Raw genomic sequence first — 14,167 nt, forward strand, 5'->3', positions numbered from 1 at the left:
ACAACACAGATTTGGTGATTGCCTTGAGGGGCTGTGGTGTAATTTTGCAACACGGAGTTGTATTCCCCACCCCCCCAAAAAAATTATAGACTACACGAAAAAGAAAGAAAAAGTTCTTGAAGCATCTGTGTGCATGTTAAATATATTGAAACTTGAGAAGTTAAATAAACACATGAGGACATGAGGTAGTTTTCAGTTTAATACTACAGTGGCATCATGACATTGGTAAGTTTGTGTGCTTAAAAATAAAAAGTGAGTGAACTATAAAAACATTTCACATCTACTTTCCTAGATGTAGTGTGTGTGTGTGTGTGTGTATGGTCTTTCTTCACTTAATAACTGAAATTCTGCAAAGTGCATCATTTGGTGATTCTGTAGTTGTGTGAACATCATAGATTATGCTTGCACAAATTTTCCTGATATAATCTACTACACACCTGGGCTACCTTATATTGTGTAACCTATTGTTCCCAGACTACAGACTAATACAGCATGTAACTGTCCTGATCACTGTTGACAAGTGTGACACAATGATTAGTATGTTTGTATTTTAAGATAGAAAAATTACAGTGTGAAAACCACAGTTTGAAAGATGAAAAATGCTTCATTTTTCTTTGATAGTTAGCATGAATTGAACTTGCATGATTGGACCCAGCACTCCTCAGCACACAGTGGGAGCCACATACCCTGCTGCCCACACCTCAGGGACCCCTCAGGGCTGGGGCTGCGCCACACCTGGCCCCGTGAGCACAGACCCAACCTGGTGCCCTTGCTCAGGGCCCTGAGGGCTGCACCTGCTGCGGGCCCCACCCATCCTGGCCAAGGAAGCCATGGCCCCTGCTGAGATGGAGGAGGGGAGCCTGGACAACTTCTTCGCCAAAAGGGACAAGAAGAAGGAGGAAGAGCAGAGCAGCCTGTGGCGAGCACCGTGGGTGTGGAGGGCAGTCCCGGCAGGAGCAGCAGAGCAGCGGGCGGCGGGGTGGGTGAGGGGGCTGGGCCGGGAGACAGCAGCACCTTGGGCGCCGGGGCTGCCACCAAGGCCGTGACGAAAGATGAAGACGAATGGAAAGAGTTTGAGCAAAAAGAGGTGGATTATAGTGGCCTCCAAGTTCAGGCGATGCAGATAAGTGAAAAGGAAGAAGATGATAATGAGAGAAGATCCAGGTGATAACTGGGAAGAAGATGGAGGTGGCAGTGGTGGTATAGAAAAATCTTCAGGCCCATGGAATAAAACCGCTCCAGCACAAGCACGCCGTGCTCCAGTAATTGTTATAGAAACTCCAGAACCAGCGATGACAGTGGTGTGTGTACAGGCCGACTGGAGCCAGGCTAACCACAACCAGGAAGATGCCACAAGGGCCACCAGAGATACACAGTGACACACAGTTCCTGTCCCTGCAGTCCACTGCCAAGCATGTAGAAAGCCAGAAGGATAAAGAGCTAACAAGCAGTTGGAATTTCTCTCTCACTCACTCGCTCTCTCACTGCCTCTGTAAATCTGCCTTTCAAAGAAATAAAGCTTTTAAAAAGAAATTGATGAGATTTTGTTGGGTATTGCTTAGAATCTATAGATCACTTTATTTTTTTTAAAGATTTCTTTATATGAAAGAGTTACACAGAGAGAAGGTGAGGCAGAGAGAGATCTTCCATCTCCTGGTTCACTCCCCAATTGGCAGCCAGAGCCAGGAGTTTCTTCCGGGTCTCCTACGTGGGTGGGTGCAGGGGCCCAAAGGTTTGGGCCATTTTCCATTGCTTTCCCAGGCCATAGCAGAGAGCTAGATCGGAAGTGCAGCAGCCGGGACTTAAACCGGCACCCTCATGGGATGCCAGCACTGCAGGTGGTGGCTTTACAGCTATGCCACACCTTTGGCCCCTCTATAAATCACTTTAAAAAGAATTTGAAATTCCTAAATATCAAGGCTCTAAACTGTGAGCATGATAAAATCTTTTAATTTCCTGAAATATCTTTCAGCAATGTCTTAGTTTTTCAGTATACAGATGTTTCCCATATTAAATTTATCCATAAGTACATATAATTCTGATACATCTATTGGTCTCATCATAGGCTTTTATTATACAATTTCCCTTGTTCGTACTGTTAATATGTTGAATTACATTGTGCATTTTCTTAATCCTAAACCAATGTTGGATTCCTGGGATAAGCCCCACTTGGTCATTGCTTCTTACTTTTCTTTATAAAATATTGGAGATTACCACTGTCCCAGAATGTTCTCTTTGGATTATTCTCTTTCATCCTTACCTTTGCTCATCTCAATGCCAACAACTGCTATGACTTTTTACTTTTATGAGCAGGGATTAGTTTTATGTATAGTTTCATGTAAATGGAGTCATATATTACATAGCTTTTTCTGTCTGATTTTCTTATTTTTCAGATTTTTCCATGTTCATTTACAAATACTTTATTGTTACTCCTTAGTATATTCCCAGAACTTAGACTCTTTCCAGTTTTTGGCTGTTATCAACAAAACTGCTATGTGCACTTGTGCTAAGACTTTCTGTATTTTTTTAACTTTCTCTGGAATACATACTAGGGAATATAATTGGTAGATGGATTTTACAGAAGGTTTGGGTTTACATTTTTAGAAGCTACAAGATCCTTTTCCAAAAAGAGTGAACTGCTTTTTTAAAAAATTTTTTTACAGGCAGAGTGGACAGTGAGAGAGAGACAGAGAGAAAGGTCTTCCTTTTGCCATTGGTTCACCCTCCAATGGCCGCTGAGGCCAGCACGTTGCGGCCAGCGCACTGCGCTGATCTGAAGGCAGGAGTCAGGTGCTTATCCTGGTCTCCCATGGGGTGCAGGGCCCAAGGACTTGGGCCATCCTCCACTGCACTCCCTGGCCATAGCAGAGAGCTGGCCTGGAAGAGGGACAACCCCGACAGAATCCGGCGCCCGGACCGGGACTAGAACCTGGTGTGCTGGCGCCCCAGGCGGAGGATTAGCCTAGTGAGCCTCGGCGCTGGTAAGAGTGAACTGTTTTAACCTCTCACCAACATTGTGAGATAATTTGGGCTGTCTCATACCTTTGACAACCTTTTACACTGTTAGTTTACCCATTTTGTTTTGCTTAATGTTCTTGTGTGTTTTTTCATATTTAACAATCTGTAATTCAAATGTAAAATTCAATACAAGCCATTTGTAGGGTTTGGAATCTGTTGTTCCTTAAAAACAAGAATGGGGAAATGCAGCAAAATGACCTTTCCACTTTTTAAAAACATCCAAAGAATAGATCATGGGGCCGTGAAAGAGCCACTTAATCAAATCCAGTTTCTCCCTAGACCAATAGTCTTACACTCATTCCAGTCTTAATTGCATATCCCTGAATGAAAAGACTCACCATTCAGTTTTGCTTTCATAGCCATTTAAAAACACTCAGCACCAAAGCTTGCTCCCTGTAACACCAGACAACGCAGGAAGCTCCTTCAGCGTCCATGTCTTCTTTGTAAACAAGGAGCAGGGATGTGTAGAAAGCAGAGCTGAGCCTGCACTGACATTTCCCGGAAACCGCGGGTGCCATTCAAAGGCCCAGATGCTCTCAGGCTTGCAGTGAATCACTTGAGCCCTCAGCTTCCGGCCCCGCGAGCTCTGGGGCCGTTCTTTGCAGGGAGGCCCTGGGGGCCCTGGGGGACCCCAAGGTCCTGGAGCTCCTGAAGACGTATTCCACGGACCCATGACCGCGGTGGCCAAGACGGGCCAGCTCGCCGTGGGCGTCTGTAGTGGCCGCAGCGCGGCGCGGAGCCTGCGGCCGGGCCCTACCTCTCGGTGGACCCCGCGCTGCCCGCCGAGGAGCACGACGTGGGGGCTGCGAGAGGCGCTGCTGGACGAGGCATGGCCGCTCTTCGACCGCTATTGCGCCCGGTTCGCCCTGCGCAGCGCCGGCGGCGAGGAGGCCGCGCCCTGTCCACCACGAGGTGGACTACGTGCCGGACCAGCTGCAGCACGAGCGGCCGCCCTGGCGCGCCGGGCCGAGAGCCCCACGGTGCGGCACGAGTGCGCCGAGGCCCTGGGCGCCATCGCCCAGCCCGCCTGCCTGGCGGCGCTGCGGGCCCACGCGGCGGACCCGGAGCGCGCGGTGAGGGAGAGCTGCGGGGCGGCCCTGAACGTGTTCCAGAGGAGCGCTGGCGGCCTCCCAGTAGGCGGACCGGCTGGAGCGGCTGCAGGCGGGCGTGTCCTAGGCCGGCCCCGCCCCCAGGTGTTGCAGCCCCGCCTCCAGGGGTTCCAGTCCCGCCCTGGAAGGCTCAGGACACGCCCCTGATGGTTCCAGCTCCGCCCCAGAGGTTCCAGGCCCCGCCCCCAGACGGTGCTGGTTCTGCTGCCTGCTCCCGCGCCTCCCCGGGTGCAGACGCTCTGATCGCCCCACCCAATCAGGGACCTGTGCATCCGCCTGGCGCCCCCGAGGGCCTAGCGCAGGGCTCCACCGCGCAAAGTTCCCAGGCACGAGGCCTGTGGGGGGACCCGGGGGCTGTGCCTGAGCTGCTGAGAAGTTGGGGCTACAGTGGCTCAGGCTTCCCTCAGAATGGGACAGCGGGGATGGGAGGCCTCGAACTCGGTCCTCAGGGTGGGGAAAGGGGAGCGGAGGCGGTCGCTGGCTGGACCTGGTGGAGTCACGAGCACCAGTGAACCTTTTAGCCTAATGTACATAGAAACTTGAAAAAGTTGAAGGTCAATATTATAACTAATTTTTTATTTATTTGAAGCACAGGAAAAAACTTGGGACACTTTGGAAATTCAGTGGCACACATACACTGCTATAACTTCAGGAACATTATACAGTTAAAAAGATTAAAATGGGAATAAAAGGGGAAAAATACTCTCCTGTTTCAGACACTACATTAAATAATTTTACCTGCCCAAACAGACCATTTACAAATATTTGGTCAATAAATTGCTAACATCCATAAAAAGGAAGATTTTTTTACTAAAATCCATGAATTTAAAAGATTGATATCTAAACAAGAAAAGACAAAACCAAATGGAATGAAAGCCTCTCTGTCACGTCTAAAATCGGGCTTTCTGTTGGGGTCTTCATACTCTTCTCTCCCTCTACCATATCCTGCTGGAGCTCCAGGCCCCATTCCTCTAGGACCCTGTCCACCCACAGGCCCCGCACCTCCCTGCCCAAAGCGCTCAGTGCGCATGCCGCTTCCCATCACGGAACCACTCATGGTGCTGCGGAACTCCAGGGTTAGCTTCGTCACCTGTGCCGCCGCCACCACCACCTGGAGGTGGGAATTTCTGGGACTTTCGCTGTCCATTGCTCCTCCACCTCCCATTCTCACGTCTCTTTCTCTTGGGCCCATTTAGCCCATATGACTGTAACTTTCCTCTCTTGGGTCTCATTTGTTCTTCCATCTCACGTTGATGAATCCTCATCTCTTCCTCCTTTCTATGGCATTCTTTCTCTTGCCTCAAGTGCATTCCTCTATGTTTCTGTATTTGGGGTTGTGAAGTTTTTCCATACATTTTAATTCTTCCTAGTGTCGCATTAGATCTTGGCGCTAAAGTTTGCCTGATGCTCATGATAGCATCTTTCATCCCGATTTTTCATTTGCATCCTTCATATTTTTTCTCACTTTGTTCCCTCTTTGTGGCCCCAAGAACCGTCACGGACCCGCCCACAGACGGATGCGCGACGCGGTGCGTTTTAGACCAGGAACCACGGGCGTCAGGGACGCGGAAGGCAGGGAACCGAGGAGTCAGAGACGGAAACATGGGCTGGAGCCGGGACTCCTCCCAGAGCCTTCGGGTTCTGGATCTGCGCGGGCAAAAGCTGTGTCCAGGGAAGGGGAGCATGTGCGCTGACCTCGGATGGAGACAGAAAGGACAAAAGGTCCCCTGGCTTTGACCATCCCCGGCTCAGCATTGCCCAGCATTTAAGGGAGAGCCGCAGGTTCCTGTGCAGGGAAGAAGCAGCAGACACTGCCCTTCCAACGCCCCCCTCTCCACCCACCCAGCGCAAGGTCAGAGCTGAGCCAGGTCAGGGGGGCCCCAGTTCTGCTTGAGAGCGCCAATAAATTTATGGCTAAAGGGACCAACGGTGACACCTGCATTCCATGTGAGCACTGGATCAGGGCTCGGCTGCTCCGCTTCGGATCCAGCTCCTGCTAATGCGCCTGGGAGAGCAGCAGAGGATGGTCCGAGGGCTTGGGCCCCTGCACCCACGTGGGAGACCCGGAAGAAGCTCCTGGCTCCTGCCAGCGTTGTGGCTATAAAGGGAATAAACCAACAGATGGAAGGTCTCAGTCTCTCTCTCTCTTCTCGTCTGCCTTTCAAATAAATCTTTAAAATAAAAATTCGTGTTGAAAACCCAGGATTCTCTTTTCTGATTGGAATACTTATGAATTTTTATTGCTGGAAACTTTCTTAACGTTTTCCTTTTAATAAAGCTCAAGAGTTTCTACAAATGGAATTTAGTGTGACTGTCCTGCGCTGCCCAGAGCCCCCGCATCACTTCCGGTCATCAGACCCCGCCTCTATTCCCCTCACTGCGCCTATTGCAACGCTTGTGAGGCTTGTTTCTATCAGTATTTAAAATTCTGTATTAATATTTATTAGAAAGGCAGAGTCGGAGGGAGCTTCGACGACCCGGGATGAGACAGTCGCGTGGAGTGGAGCAGACGGGCCCGTGTCGGGAGTGCTGCTCCCTTGCCCGCCTGGGGCCTGGGTCTCCCCAACTTGGCGGGGCTGTCGGTCGCCCCCTGGCGGACGCTTCTATTTTTTCGTTCCGGCGCTCGGAATCTGGAGAACACTGGGCTGGGATCACAGTGCCCGGGAGCAGTTCCAGGAGCCCGGCAATACCCACAGGATCGCTCCAGCCATGCCAGAGACTGAGCTCCACACCTGTTCGCCGGAGATTGGACTCGATCTGGGGCTGTGGACCCCATTTCCTGGCTCCTAGGTCGTCTCGGGACTCCGGCATCGGGTCTTCCAGGATGCGTGCAATTCCGGGTCTCTCCCCCGGGGGAGGCAGCGGCCGGGCTCCGTGTGAGGGGGACCAGGGTGGTTAATGGGGGCTCCCGCGCGTGTGCATGGGGAGCCTGCTGGCGGAGTCCACACGTTTCCGAGTCTGCGCCCTCGGTTGCGCATTGCTGGGCCCAACCTGGAAGCACGTGGGGCGGCCCCGGGTTCTGCCGCAGCCGCGCGGTCCCGTGCATGGAGTTGGCCTCCACTGTCTCTGAGTCCCGCTCCGTGCGCCCCAGGGGCAGGGCAGGCGGCCGCGATGTGGACACACAAGTGTTGTCGGCCGCCCGCAAGGGGGAAGTGGGGCCTCACCTGGGGCCCCTCCCAAAGTTCGCACGTGGCCCGGCCCGGTGGTGCGGGTGTCCCGGCGGTGGACGGATGCCCTCTGCCCACCTGAGAGAGGGGCTTCGAGAAGCGCAAAGCCTTGATGAGGAGACAGAGGGTTATTCCAATGTCCCGCGGCGCTTCTGCTCTGCTGAGATCTCCGCAGGCACAGCAGGTGCATGCACCTGGAGCCGAATGCACGCAGGGCAGCTGGCGTGGGGTGTGCGTGTGTGTGCATGCGTGCTCACAATGAAAATAATAATTACATGATAATGAAAATCCTGATGCACAGTTACGTTGTAAGCGAGTTATGCCAGTGTCTATGAATACTGTGGGGTGCAGAGGTTCCAGACACAGATCTGCGCTGGGCGCACAGGTAACCCGGTTGGCGTCCTTGTTGGTCTCTGTCACTGCTGCTGAATCTGCTGTGATGGACACGCGGACACCTGTCCTCCCCACGAAGGCGCCCACATACGGCCGACGGCGGCACAGGGATTCTGGCCTCAGGGATTTCCGGATCCCCGGGAGCCTGGGCAGCAGGGGTGCGCGCGGAGCGGCCAGGGAGCGACTGCTGCAGGGAGCCTCACAGTGCCTGGTGCTCCAGGCGGCAGGGGGCGAGGCTGTGCCTGGAGCTTCTGAGACCCCTTCGGCTGCCCGGGGGACCACCGCCCTGCCCACGGCTGCCAGGTAGCACAGGTGGAAAGGAGCCGGCAGGACCCCGACAAGGCCGGGCTTCTGACCCGCGGGAGGTGCGCCCGCACGAACCTGAGATCCACAGTGGCCAGGTGACTTCCACGCTGGGTGCAGGGCGCTCCCTGGCGGCCGCCTCTATAACCCGCAGGAGCGACTCGGAGGCCAGACCCTAAGCTGCCAGAAGGGATAGGACAGGGCTGGGGGCGGCTGGGGCTGGGTACCTGTCGGAGGGTTAGAGCTGACATTCATTTGTTGGGTGCAGGATAGGGTGTCAGGTGGGTGATGGAGTCCTGAGGTTCAAAGTAGTAAAAGGAACCTTGAGTGTCCTGACGGTGACCATTCAGGAATTTTCGTCTTTGTTCTCTGTGCTTGTCCCCCTCCCCCTTCCAGGATCACAACTTGAAATGACTCATTTGCCCTCTGCCTGAGCTGGGGCATCTCCTTCTCCAGAATTACAGAGAAGCTCAGAAGTCGCTCAGCTTGGGGCTGAGCTCAATGTGGACACCCCGTGTCTGTGCATCAAGCATCACCTCTCCCCCAAAAGAATCCACCCTCCACCCGGGCCAGGACCCCCCTCCCCACCCTTGCCTGCCTGCCCTTCCTCCCCTGCATAACCAGTGCCCCCCTCACACAGGGTCAGTCCTGGTCTCCAGTATCCTACACCTTATTTACAACCCCCACCTCACAGAGCAACCCCAAGTTCCTTAGGCTGACACCTGTTCTTGCTTCCCTCTAGTGAGGGGCAGAGGCACAGGTGAGCCGCTTTGTGTCGTTTGAATGGCCCCAGGGCCCCTGGGGTTCCCTGCACAAATATCCAGACGGTTGATGAGGAACAGAAAGGATCTCCTAACCCATCCATCCCCAGCGCAACCTCCTCTTTGCACTCTCCCTCACAGCGCTCCTCCACTCCACCCAGCTCAGCCCCGCCAGGGGAGTCCCCACCACCTCCGTCCTTGCACGGGGTTATCCTGTGTCAGATGCTGGCCCCGAGAACCTGGGTCCTTATGGAACCCCTGACAGTCACTCGGCCAAAGGACAAATTCTGATTTCCCCTCTGCGCCATCTTTCCCGCTGTGGTTTCATCCTCCAGAGCCACAGAAGACAGAGCCTGCAGGTAATGCTCGCCGCCCTCCCCCATCCCTCCTCACGTTCCATCAATGTCAAGAGCTTCAACAGTCACGACTTTGTGTCCCACACTGCATTTCACTGTCGCCGGCTTGGCCTGAGCACCGCCAAACACTTCCCGGTTCCTGGTTGTCTTTTTTATAGTATTCGTTTTATGATTGGTTGGTGCCCTTGCTTGTTGTCCAATCAGAGTCGGTCTCCCAGGAGTCCCCGCCCCACTACTAGGGCTATAAAAGGGGCTGCGCGCTCTCCGCCATTTTCTCCGGGAAGCCCGCCTTTCTGTTTCTGTCCGGGGTTGTGCGGTTACCTGACGGGCGTCCACGGCTCCAGCCCTGATCCCCGGACAAGGCGGCGAGCGGCAGCGGGGGACACTGGCAGGAAGGGCGGGCCCGCGGGTCGTGCGCCAGGTGAGGGCGCAGGTTCGGCCCGGGCCCGAGAACTTTCCCGCGTCCGCGCGGCGCCTTCCTCGCCGGCTCCTCAGGCCTAGCGAGTTCTGGTGTCCGCGGCCAGAGCGGCGCCATTGGGGCCCTGAGGCCGTCCTGGAGCGGGCAGCTGGGAAGGGAGAGCGAGGACCCCGGGCGTGCGTGGTCGTGACGGCGTCCGTGTGGCTCCTCTCAGAACAGCCCCGGCCGGCAGGGCTCTTGTGGAGACGCCGCCTGGCGGCCTCGGCCTCTGAGAAAGGAGGTGGAGCAGCCGCGCGGCCCCTCGTGGCCCCGGGGTCCGGGCGGTCCCCCCAGGGCGTGCGCACTGAGGGTCCTAGTGTGGTCAGGTGGACCCCAGAGGAAGCACCTATATGGTGGTGGGGGGTGTCCCCTGCTGGGTCTCGTTCTTCTGTTGGGGTCACAATGCCCGCCCCGTGCTGGGAATCCTCCTGCCATCCAGGGCTCGCCTTGGGGTGTGTCTGGTGTTATTCCCAGGCTTTAGGGTTGTGATTCCTACTAGTTTTCACTTCAGGATAAGAAATCCGAGCTGCCCTCCCCTCTCTCTGGAGGTCAAATTCTAAGACCCCCTAGCGATCCCTGAAAACACAGATCATATTGACCCCTATGTATACTATGTGTTTTTAAACATACATCCCGCATGGAAAATTCCTAAGTTACCCCCAGTACAGGTCCAGTATTTCAGCAGGAGGTTACAATGCTGGTTCAGATGTCCGTGTCCCATGTTGGAATACCCGAGCATGAGACCTGACTCTGGCTTCTGACTCTGCCCACTAATGCATATCTTGGGAAACAGCAGTAGTTGAGTGGCTGCCACCCACGTGGAATTTTTGGCACCACACATGTTGGTAGTGAACTAGCAGATAGGAATGTGGCCCTGTTTCTCAAATAAAATTAAATAAATAAGGCACATTAGAGATTTAAAAAGCAATTTCCTCATAAATATTGGTGCCTGTTACTATAATTAGTCAAGTTATAGAGGAAGAAAATAGATTAGTTTTAGTTGGAGTTACACTAATTTCTTGGTTCCTAAAACCAATGGATTATTTCTATCCTTTATAAATTAAGCAAGTCGTATTATATTTCCGAGCATGAGTTAGTGGTTTTTGCATACTTTAGTGAATAAGGAAACTTAAGTTTCTGTTTTTACATTCATAACCTAATGTTGTCTTTAAACTCTGTTTAAAATGTATGTGCCCTGGGGCTGGCGCGCTGGTGCAGTAGGTTAATCCTCCGCCTGCAGAACCGGCATCCCATATGGGCGCTGGTTCTAGTCCTGGCTGCTCCTCTTCCAATCCAGCTCTCTGCTGTGGCATGGGAAAGCAGTAGAGGATGGCCCAAGTCTTTGGGCCCCTGCACCCATATGGCAGACCAGGAAGAAGCACCTGGCTCCTGGCTTTGGATCGGTGAAGCTCTGGCCATTGCAGCCATTTGGGGAATGAACCATGGACGGAAGACCTTTCTCTCTGTTCCTCTCACTGTCTGTAACTCTACCTCTCAAAATAAATAAAATCTTTAAAAAAAAGTATGTGTCCCTATTTACCGGGGCGGAGCCAAGATGGCGGAATAGTGAGGGCGCGCACCGATAGTCCGGGAAAATTTAGTTTAATAAAAGGGGAGTTACGGTAGCCGCAGAAAAAAGAACCAGGAAAAAATTGCACGGGAATCGTGAATCGGAGGACCTACTGGGAGATCAAGGTCGCCCACCGCGCGGAAGCCAAGTCGCGGGACGGAGCCGCAGAAGCCCCAGTGCTCCAAGGGGAGTGCATGCCACACAGACAACAGCGGGGAGACTTGGGACACTCCACACATCGGCGCTGGAAGGGGAGGTGAGCTCAATAACCCGAGACATTGGTGGGGAAACGGGGGTCAGAATCTAGAGGGGGGCCGGAAAGTGCAGCAAACTCACTACCGGAAAGAAGGAAAAAAAAAAGCTTCGGGGTTTCTCTTCCCCCTAACCTTGCAAAGGTTACAAGGCTGGAAGGCTAGAATTCCCAAGAGACAAAGAGCAGGCCTGCGCTCTGGATTTACATATCAATGGGGGAGAGCTAAGGAACTGAGTCACTACAATTCAGTAGCCTAGGCAACCCAGTGGGAGTCCAGAGGAGCCAAAGACTGGAAGCTAAATACCATCAATTCTGCACAGCCGTGCCCTGCGGTGTTACTTACCCCCTGAATAAATAAAATAAATAAATAAATAAAAAGAGAGATTTACCACGCATAACCTGAGGGTGTCACCTTTGCACACCCTTAACCTGGAAGAACCAGGCAGAGCTCTCAGGCCGCACCCATCTCAAGCCTCCAAGGCTCCTCCAACAGCAGGCAGTCCACTTAACACGGACACAGTATAAATAAAAAAAAAAAAAAAGAAAAGAAAAAAAAAAACGCACAGTGACGCAAGAAGAATTAACTATGCCGAGTAACAAACACAGAAATAGAGGGAGCAAGATCAACGATGACACTATGATGCCTCCAAATAAGCAAAACACCCCAAGCCAAGAGTATGAAGATGATGAGATAGAAGAAATGCAAGATACGGATTTCAAAAAATTTATGATAAGAACATTTAGAAGTTTTCAAAAGCAAATCCTTGAACTACAGAAATCCTTAATGGACAAGATTGAAAATCTCTCTCGTGAAAACGAAATTTTAAGGAAGAGTCAAAATGAAACTCAGAAACTAGTAGAACAGGAAAGTGTTATAGTGAAGAGAAATCAAAATGAAATGAAGAGCTCAATAGATCAAATGACAAACACATTAGAAAGCCTTAAAAACAGAATGGGTGAAGCAGAAGAGAGAATATCGGACTTAGAAGATAGAGCACAGGAAAACATACAGTCAAACCAAAGAAAAGAAGAGGAAATTAGAAATCTAAAAAATATTGTTGGGAATCTACAGGATACTATCAAAAAAACCAACATTCGAGTTCTAGGAGTTCCTGAAGGCATGGAGAGAGAGAAAGGATTGGAAGGCCTTTTTAGTGAGATACTAGCAGAGAACTTTCCAGGTTTGGAGAAGGACAGAGATATCCTAGTACAGGAAGCTCATAGAACCCCCAATAAACATGACCAAAAGAGATCCTCACCACGACACGTGGTAATTAAACTTACCACAGTGAAACATAAAGAAAAGATCCTAAAATGTGCAAGAGAGAAACGTCAGATTACTCTCAGAGGATCTCCAATCAGACTCACAGCTGACTTCTCATCAGAAACCCTACAAGCTAGGAGGGAATGGCGAGACATAGCACAGGTGCTAAGAGAGAAAAATTGCCAGCCCAGAATATTATATCCTGCCAAGCTCTCATTTGTGAATGAAGGTGAAATAAAGACCTTTCATAGCAAACAGAAATTGAAAGACTTTGTGGCCACTCGTCCGGCCCTGCAAAAGATACTTAAAGATGTGCTACACTCAGAAACACAGAAACACAGCCATCAATATGAAAGAAGGGAAGGGAAGAACACCTACCAGTAAAAGAGCATGGGAAGCTCAAAGCATATACTAGAAAATATTTCCGGGAAAATGGCAGGGCAAAGTCACTTCGTATCAATAGTCACATTGAACATTAATGGTCTGAATTCTTCAGTTAAAAGACACCGTTTAGCTGACTGGCTCACAGAACACAACCCAACTATTTGTTGCCTACAAGAAACACATCTCTCTAACAAAGAGGCATGCAGACTGAAAGTGAAAGGTTGGAAAAAGATATTCCATGCCAACAGAAACCAAAAAAAAGCAGGTGTAGCCATATTAATATCAGACAAAATAAACTTTAATACAAAAACTGTTAAGAGAGACAAAGAGGGACACTATATAATGATTAAGGGTTCAATTCAACAGGAAGATGTAACTATTATAAATGTATATGCACCTAATTACAGGGCACCGGTCTATTTAAAAGATATGTTAAGGGACTTAAAGGGAGATTTAGATTCCAATACAATAGTACTGGGGGACTTCAATACTCCACTCTCAGAAATAGACAGATCATCCGGACAGAAGATCAACAAGGAAACAGCAGATTTAAATGACACTATAGCCCAAATGGATCTAACAGATATATACAGAACTTTCAACCCTACATCTACAGACTTCACATTCTTCTCAGCAGCGCATGGAACCTTCTCTAGGATTGACCACATACTAGGCCATAAAGCAAGTCTCAGCAAATTTAAAAGAATTAGAATCATACCATGCAGCTTCTCAGACCACAGCGGGATGAAGCTGGAAATTAGCAACTCAGGAAACCCCAGAAAGTATGCAAACACATGGAGACTGAACAACATGCTCCTGAATGAACACTGGGTCATTCAAGAAATCAAAAGAGAAATCAAAAACTTTCTGGAAGTAAATGAAGACAACAACACAACATATCAAAACTTATGGGATACAGCAAAAGCAGTATTGAGAGGCAAATTTATAGCAATAGGTGCCTATACCAAGAAATTGGAAAGGTACCAAATAAATGAGCTTTCAGCGCACCTCAAGGACCTAGAAAAACTGCAGCAAACCAAACCCAAATCTAGTAGGAGAAGAGAAATAATTAAAACCAGAGAAGAAATTAATAGGATTGAATCCAAAAAAACATTACAAAAAATCAGCCAAG

The 14,167-nt window shown here is 50.8% G+C and overlaps 1 non-coding gene and 2 pseudogenes across 1 annotated transcript in view; 2 read left to right on the forward strand and 1 right to left on the reverse strand.

The window, feature by feature from the left end:
* LOC100347036 (uncharacterized) overlaps positions 1-14,167 on the reverse strand; it is an 876,288-nt gene that overhangs the window by 669,003 nt on the left and 193,118 nt on the right. The gene's annotated exons all lie outside the window — the stretch shown is intronic.
* LOC149121334 (protein CDV3 homolog pseudogene) lies at positions 857-2,305 on the forward strand (annotated as a pseudogene).
* Positions 2,569-4,194, forward strand: LOC149121335 (deoxyhypusine hydroxylase pseudogene; annotated as a pseudogene).

Source organism: Oryctolagus cuniculus, chromosome 17 (assembly GCF_051225735.1).
Source record: "Oryctolagus cuniculus isolate XC-2025 breed Fujian yellow rabbit chromosome 17, ASM5122573v1, whole genome shotgun sequence".
Classification (NCBI taxonomy): domain Eukaryota; kingdom Metazoa; phylum Chordata; class Mammalia; order Lagomorpha; family Leporidae; genus Oryctolagus; species Oryctolagus cuniculus.